The 8,946-nt window shown below is 39.3% G+C and overlaps 1 long non-coding RNA gene across 2 annotated transcripts; it reads left to right on the top strand.

The window, feature by feature from the left end:
- The first annotated feature begins 1,823 nt into the window (after positions 1-1,823).
- Positions 1,824-5,383, top strand: LOC133789971 (uncharacterized). Of its 2 annotated transcripts, none has more exons than XR_009873817.1 (3): positions 1,824-2,400; positions 2,483-2,561; positions 5,135-5,383. It is a non-coding gene; the product is annotated as an uncharacterized LOC133789971 (long non-coding RNA). The 2 variants fall into 2 exon arrangements; XR_009873818.1 differs by lacking the exon at positions 5,135-5,383 and adding an exon at positions 3,985-4,067.
- Positions 5,384-8,946: the final 3,563 nt, after the last annotated feature.

Raw genomic sequence — 8,946 nt, 5'->3', positions numbered from 1 at the left:
TAATTATCAAGATTTCAATCTCATATTTTTAGTGCAGTAATCATGAGATTAATAAATATGATTATTTAATCAAAGAGCTTTGATTAATAATGTAATATTTATTAGAGCTTGATATTATAGGTCCATAGGTCTCCAAGGTGGCTCTATCAACATCATATCAAGGTAAGAGTTGATACAAATGTATAACTATAATTTGGGAATTTGAGAAGAATTTTATTCTTCGGGCCAAGTATGAAATTATGTGATAATTGACGTTGAATAATTATTAATTTTGAAATATATTTATTAATTTAAATATATAAAAAAAATTAATTTCATATATATAAATAAATTAATTAATTTTTTAAAATAATTATTTTATTTGAGTAAGAGAAAATAAAATGGGTATGTCAAAAAAATTAGTTTTTGATTTATTGAGTTTTAAAAGATGAAGATAATGATGATCATAAATTAGAATTTAGAATTTAAATTTTGAAATATGGTTGTTATCTTTTACTTAAAAATATTAACACCTTATTTTATGGGAGATTGATTTAGTTAAATAATTAAATAAAAGAAAAATGCAAAATCCCTGAAAATGGAACAGCAGTATACGCCTGACATAGTCCAAGGACTATGCCATGTGTGTACCACTATATAGATATTGTATATGTGTAGTTTTTATTTTATTTATTTAATTATTTAATAATTTGAAAATAGTTTTTCAAATTTGGTAAGTTAGATATTTACCTAAAATCAAATCATATCATCATTATGATAATATATATTTATATTACGATTATTATTAGGAATAATAAATCTCTATATATACGATATAGAAGAAGAAGAGAAAAAAATGAGACACAATACAGTAGAAAACACAAAACATTCAGAGCTTTTTGTCAGACAAAAAGTCTTTCTTTCTTCTTATTTATTCTAGCCATTCTCAGACCATAATCTAAGTTCTCATGTGTTGAGAAATACTTACAATTCCTAAAATACAAACCCATGTTCTCTATGTGCCCACACACATCTTGAGGTGTAGAGAACACTCTAGAAGATCGTGGTTTAAGTGCTCAAAGCTCCGGATAGGATGATCGTTTATAATACTGAAAGTCTCAAGGACACTTTATAGGCTTCAAGAGGTAAAAGTTTATGTTCTTGATTTTTTGTGTTTATATATTCTATATAAATATGTTGTATATTTATATACATATATTTTTTCATGATTAATACTATTGTATGATAATGTTTCTAGATGGTTTTCTTGGTCATATATATTGTTTATATGATAAATGAATTTTTTTATTGTTGTTGTGTTGTTCATAAACAACAATGGGCCGACCATGCAATGTTTTCGCTGCGTGCTCTGAATGGTTTTCCATCAGTGTTACCTTAGGGACGATCAAGCCTAAAATACATCATTCCTTCCTATCTTCGTAAGAAGCCAACCTTGTTATTAATATGTCTAGAAAACTTCCTTTGGGGGACGGAAACAAAGCCGTCTCGAGGCCCTATTCATATCTCACGTTGTTGTTGTAACGTCCTACGTTTTCGGGTACCTTTAAACGACTCGGGTCGGTATTTTTCCCCCGGATTAAGAATATTATTTTAAATAATATTATATTTTGTTTGTAAGTATTCCATGAGTTATTGCTAGCCAAAATATGAATTTTGTGATTTTAAAAGTCAAGATAAGACTTTCGGTCCTGGACCGACACAAAAACCCTGATCGGGTAAAAATCTCGGAAAATAAAACGAAAAATCATGGCAATTATATTTTGGGCATAAAATACATTCATAAAAGTTAAAGTTTGGTCAAAAATAATAAACCTAAAAGAAAATGGAAATTTTAGGGCATTTTGTGTTAAATGCCTAATTTTGCCGAAATGGGGAATTTTATTCCATGAATGGACCTTAGGTTAAATTTTATTATGTGATTAATTAAATTAAATGTGAGAGACATTTAATTTAATTAATTAATGTTAAGTTTGGTGATTAAAACTTAATAAGAGTGAAAAAATGTGTCAAAAGTCAATTTGGACTTTTCTTCTTATAAACCTTTATTAACCTTTATAAAAAAAATAAAATAAAATAAAAAAAAATTAATGGTCACATATATGGAAAATGGTGGCTGGCCATGTGCTATTTTAGAGTGGTGTGAACCCAATTTTATAAAATTCAAATCCCATTTAATTAAGAAGTCAAGTGGGCAAGTGGGTAGAAAAGCACTCAAGTGTTTTGTGATATTTTGAAGAGTTGTGTGAGCCATTCTAACCCCCAAATCCAACCACTCTCCCTCCCTCATTCACTCTCATCTGATTTTTGAAGACTCTCTCAAGTGTTCTCTCCATTTTCAACCCCAAGAACACCAAAGAAACTTGGAAGCTAAGTCTTGGTCTAGGAAGGGTTTTCCCTAAGGTAAAGTTTCATTAATCTAGACTTTTGTCAAGTTTTAATCATAGAGTTTCAAATAGCTAATTACCTATGTTGTTGGAGGAAGTTGGTTAGGGTTTTTGAAAGGTTTTGAAGGAGTCAAAGCTTATAGGAAGGTCCAAACCTTAAGCAAGAACACCAAAGAGGTAAAAAGTTTACTTTTGATGATTTTGTTGTAGGGTTTTTAGTTTTAAGCATTATTTTGTATATTTAATGCTTAAAGTTTCTTGTTGGTGATGTAATAAGGTTATGGTAGTTGTTTAATAATTTTTATGATGCATGTGTATTGATTTTTGATAATGGGAACCAAAACCCCCAAGGGTTTTGTAGGATACCCTAAAACAAAACATGTTTTGAGCTGTGAATTCCAAGGGGTCAAGCAGCCACTGTATATTGTTTTTGTAAAATTTAATTATACTGTGATGTTGTTGAGATTGAGTACATAAAATTGAGCTTTTGAAACACTAAAAAATGTTTAGAAATGAGTAAGTTATGCTATTTCAAAGTTTAGGTAAAAAAACTGTTTTTTTCGTATTCTCATTTTCGGAACCAAGTTTGGACAGCCACTGTATAGGGCAAATGAACCCAGTTTTTTCTAAAATTTTGTGGACATATTTCTGGCATAACCTATTAGTCCACTGTAAAATTTGGTAATAAAATATTGAACGGTTTGAAAGTTATTAACTGTCAAAGTTTGGAAAAAATAAGGACTTGAAAATAAGGTCATTTTTACCTCATTGTTGGAAAATGATTTCACCAATCAAAAATGCTCATTTTGACCTAAGATTTTACAAAGACCTAAATGGCATAACAAAAATGGAATTGGGAAATTTTGGTAACAATTGGGTAAGTAAATTTCAAGTTATGAGCTAACGAAGTATGTAGTTAAAAATGTGAAAAATAGGTTTTTCACACTTAGTGTAAAAATGAGATTTTGGAACATAAGGTAAAAAGTAAAATTTTGCTTATTTCAAGATATAAATTGGTAAGTCTTGAAATCATATTTTCACTAAAATTACCCCTTTGAGTTTAAATGAATTATTTTTCTAGTACGTAAAAATTGATTAATTGCTTTTGGAAAATTAATTAGTCAAGATGAGAAATTTATAACGGTTTTCCTAATTAAGACAAATTAGGGAATTTTCTTAAAACGGTTTTTAGATATTTAAACCTTAAGAAAAATAAAAGGAAAATTTAAAGAGTTTATTTTCTTTAAAAATAATTAAGGAATTTATTTGTATTTTCTGGATATAATACCGGCTAAAATCTTACATATTTTAACCGACTAGTCGAAAGTGCGGGTTAATAGCGATACCTTGAAAGAGTAAGATTTTTAGCGGGTTGTGGGGAAATACCATTGTGATACCCGAGCCTAGGTATCGAGACCTTAGGATAGGTCTCCCCGAGACTTAGGGTTTAGTCTCGAATATTTTGTATGACTTTCCTTAATAGGTTTAAAACCAAATAAGGATTATAAATCCTTACAAATGACTTTTATTAAAATGACCAAACTGCCCAAAATAATAATAATGAATTATGAGTGCCATAATTAATCCGAGTATACTGTAGGGATAACTACAGTATTGGCTAAGCGTAACTGGACTGAACGTTGGAGGGTGAAAACCTGCTGAGCGCTAAGGACTCCAAGTAAGTCAACTTATATTGTACGGCTGCAACATGAAATGATTATTGTCTTGTATGTTAGTATAGGGATACATGCATATATATAGGCTGTCATAGAAAGTTGCTTAGAGACGTTAGTCTAGTGAGTGATGATTTAGAAAATATGAACGGTAGAAGTCCGTCATATCCTAGACGGTTGATCCCCGTCACACTGCTTGATTTTATTTATGTCCGGTTCATTACCGCGACGAGTGGCCATGAGATGAGGATAAGCTGGTTAAACCTAGGGGCGCCAAGATAAATGGGACCTAGGGGCCCTCATGCTTACTTAATCATTGGACGGTTAGAATCCGAGCAAGTGCTCTGATAAGTTATTCCCGGATAGCAGCCGTGAATATTGGCCATTCCGTGAGAGTGCCTAGAGATACTAGGGGTTGCCAAGATTGAGTGAGGTTGAACACCCTAGGGGCAGCTGCTCACCAGCACCACTGATTAACATAGAAGTCTCCGTAAAACTGTGTAAATTGGATTACACTCTTGAATAAGTAGCGATGCCCTAGGTAACACGATAGTTACCCTTGATGAGAATATTTATTGGCTAGATCTTAGTGTGGAGACTCGGTTCTCTTTTACAGATTAGCAATTATGTTGGAGGGCGCGTTACGCATGAATTGTTGGAAATTGTCGAGCGTTGGTCTCGAATTATATTGTGATATAATATATCTGCTTGCTCTGGGATTTTCTGAGTGCAGGGAGATAATTGTTGGTAAGATATAGTTGTGATATAGTTGTGATATAATATATCTGCTTGCTCTGGGATTTTCTGAGTGCAGGGATATAATTGTTGATAAGAATTAGCTGTGATATGATATATCTGCTTGTTCTGGGATTTTTCTGAGTGCAGGATTTTTATCTAGTTATGAATTAATTTATCACTGGTTATCAGGCATGACCATAAGTTTGCCAGGACGCTTTAGCGTTCTTGAAATTGATTGTGTAGGGTCCGGATGGGTCCGGAACCCTAATTCTCTGCATGCTTTGTTTGAAAGTTGATCTTACTAAGCGTTTTCGCTTACCTAGTTGTTTCATGTTGTAGGTAAGAGCACGGGCAAGGCAGAGCAGTGAGCGCTGGAGTCTTCCTTGCAAATGTACATGTGGACCGACCTTTTGGGAAGCCTTTTTATTTTTGGAAATGTTGTGTAATTTTCCTAAACTAGGCTCACTCTAATCTTTATAAAACATGTTTGTAACTAAATGTTAAGTATGGCCATACGACTTTTTAAAAAGTTTTTTTTCTATGGGTTTTTGAGACATTTTGTTAAATGAAAACATTTATATTTCCGCATTATCGAGTCTTGAAAATCCGGGTCGTTACAGTTGTACTAATAATTGATACCATAGGTCACATTGAGATGTTCACCTTCTCCCACTTACTACTTTTAGAAAAATGTGTTTTAAACTAATCAATTAATTCCTAATTAATTACTAGTTTATTAATAACCTACGAATGTAATTAATTACAAAATATATTTAATTATAAAAGAGCTTGTTTCAACAATTAATGTGATCTAGATAATTACCCATTACATTAATCTAACTTTACGAAAACACTTTTGAAATGAAGTTGGCTATCTTAAAGGCCTATAAAAACTATTGCCTTTTGTTATCCAGATTTCCGGATAGCGTTTAGATGGATATCCTTGGGGAAGCAGAATTATCAAAGTCTTTCACGGAAGGTGACCAGAGCTCGCGGATGGACAGAAAGGCTTCGCCTCTCCCGTTTAGTGTCCGGCTTACTCTTTCAAGCAAACGCGACACGGAAGCTCGTCAACTCTCCCGGAATCCCGAAGGGATATCCTTCGAGGAAGCTCCTTCCAGGAGAAGCTCTTCAGGTTGCCTTCGCGGAAACAGTTCCGTGCCTCGCACGGAACAAGACCAAGCGGTCGAGTCATGGAGGAGGCATAGTTGGAATGATATCCGCCTGACACAGGATCCCGCCTGACACGCCCGACAGGTCAAGGCCGCACACATCCCAGCACGCCTAAAAGTACCATTTCGCCTACTGTTCCGCTGACAACTTGGAAAAGACGGCTGCCTTTGTGCATTCCCCATACTTTCACGTAAATATACCCACATAGAGCCTGGTAGCCAGGCGACTACGGTAATTGTATCCCCTATTTATGGCTGGTGTAATTAAGACTCAGGTGAGTGGAGAAAAACCCTAATCCAAAACCCTAGCTATAAAGACCCCCTCATTTTACGATAGAGGGGACGGCCAACAAATTACATAGCAAGAACTCTGCTAAAATTTCTCTAGCTTCATCTTCTTCAAGAGAACCCGAGAGAAACACTGTGAGTGTGTGAAGTTCTTGTACACCAGCCATCTTACTGTAATTCTCTACAAGTATAATAACATCGACTCGTGGACTAGGGCTCGTTAACGCCTGAACCACGTAAAAAACCTATTTGTCTAATTATATTCCTGCACTTCTACAGTTCTTATCTTTTTATTATTCTGTTTGTATTCGTTTCCGAAAAACTCGGTAAACATTTTGGTGCTTTCATTGAGAGTTGTAGGAAGTTGTTAGTCAGCTCTTTTTCTGTGTACGTTTTTTGTATTCACTCCGTGCTAAAAAGATGGTGACTACGAGAAAATCCGCGGTTGACAAAAATGCTAGGGTCAACCCCGATACTATGATGGAAGATGCGGTACAAAACGAACCTTCGGACTACCAAGGTGAAGACCCGACATCCTGCCAGGATCGGGTCAGTACTGAAGATACGACATACTTAGAAGACGAAGAGGAGTATGTCCAAGACGGTTACTACAAAGACGGCTGCTACTACGAGAAGGACCCAGAACTGGTCCAAGTAGCCGAAGAACTGGCGGTCACTAAGGCTAAGCTTGCTGAGCAGGAGCGCGTCTCCGAAAAAATTCAACGCATGATGGAGCGCCTCCAAAGCAAGTTCGGAGATCTAGGCGACTCGGACGAGGATGCCTCTATTCTAGGTGGTGCTGATGCCCGTATGCCGGATCCAGCCGCTGCTGAACCATCCAAAGCCGCCCCTAACAAGGGCAAAGAAAAAGTTGGGGAGTCTGTGCGCACCGACGCCCCTGCACCTCCTAAAGGCGTGAATCACCAGGCCGACTGCCCCCCCACCCCCCCCCCCACGCGCAGAAGGTCTCTGGCGCTCCTAAGCCCAGACGTCCTTCAGCCCCAAGGGGGCACTCTGTGCCTAAAGGGCCCGGTGCTAAGGCACCCAAGTCTAGGGGAAGGAACAACCGCCCCAGTGATTCCGTCAACCAGGACGGTCGGGCAGCGGACACGCACTCCGAAGATAGCTGGTCCACGGTGGACCTAAGAAGAAGGTTGGAGGCCAAGTATGAAAAGGTCAAAGGAGAAAAGGCCCGGCCTCGCGGAGATGACCTCCGAAATCATCTTAATGACAAGCTCCGGGGACGTGACCTCCCGGAGAGTGATACAAAGAGGCTCGAGGAACAGATCGCTGCCTTGACCAAGCTGGTCCGGAAGCAAAGTGGGGCCCTGTCAGACTCTGAGGAGGAAGACCCAGAACCATGTATTCGGAGGATCGCAGAAACGTCCCTCCCGGATAACTTCAAAATGCCTCACATAGAATTATATGAGGGGAGGACAGACCCGCGCACCCATCTAGCTAAATACAACAAAATGATGCAAGTGGCGCGCGTCAGTGAGGACGCCAAATGCATGTGCTTCTCACTCACCCTTACCAAGAGCGCGGAGGACTGGTGGAAAAGATTAGCTCCCGGATCCATCCACAGTTGGAAGGAGCTACAGTCCGCATTCAGAAGGCAGTTCATTGCTGCCCGAGACCACGACATGGAGGTTGGTTCCTTAACCAACATCAAGCAGCTACCCAATGAGAACCTCAAAGCTTTCATTCAGAGAATGATGGAAGCTGCTGCTAAGACCAAGGTCAGCGACGACATGAAGCTAATCGCCCTTCAATCGGGCCTTACTGTCGGCTCCCTGCTATGGGGGGAAATGCAAAGGAGACGGGCAGAAACACTGTCCGAATTCATGTCAAAAGCTCAGGGAATCATCAACCTTGACGATGCCTACCAGCAGGCCTTTGGAGTTCCCCCAGCTCCGACGCCTTCCGTGACTGCGCCGAGCTTTGATTCGCAAGCTCCCGCGCCAGCCCTCACGCTTCCAGGAGCCCAGTTCACTCCAAGCGTGTATGGGCCTTCCGCGTCTGCTCAGACGCCAAGTCAAACCCATTTCTCTGGGTACGGAGCTGTACAAACCGGATGTAGTATCGCTCCCGGACCGTCGCAACCGCAAGCGGAAGGCCCAGAACAAATTCTGAGCCAATCGCGGAATAAACGAGGCGGAAGAAACTCCAACCGGGGGGATCATTCAAAGAAACCTCGGAAGAACTATGAGCCCAAGTTCACAGAGTACACCAGTTTGATAGACTCATGAGAAAATGTCTATCGGGCGACCTGTAATATGGTCAACTACAGGAAGCCCCCGAAAGTGTCTCACGGAGGAAGGCGTCCGCGAGACTCCAATAAGAGGTGTGAGTTCCACGGAGATGTGGGGCACACCACAAACGAATGCCTTCAGCTGAAGGATGAGATCGAGTCCCTGGCAAGAGTGGGACACCTCGGTCAATGGGTGAGGATACCCATAATCTATCCCGAACAGGGAGTAGTTCACGGAGCTGCATATTCCCCGGGACAGAGGGGGACCGCTAGCGCTCCTGGAGCCGGTCACCCCCAAGCTCCTGGGTCTCAGTTCCCAGCGCTTCCTGCTCCAACCTCTCCGGCACCCATTGCCTTGTTGGCTCCAGGACCTGGCAACCCATATCTGCCCGGCCTTGCTCCGCCACCCGTTGACGGACACGTAGCCACCATTTCCGGAG

The sequence above is a fragment of the Humulus lupulus genome, chromosome 7, assembly GCF_963169125.1.
Source record: "Humulus lupulus chromosome 7, drHumLupu1.1, whole genome shotgun sequence".
Lineage (NCBI taxonomy): Eukaryota > Viridiplantae > Streptophyta > Magnoliopsida > Rosales > Cannabaceae > Humulus > Humulus lupulus.
This window is presented reverse-complemented; position numbering and strand designations above follow the sequence as displayed.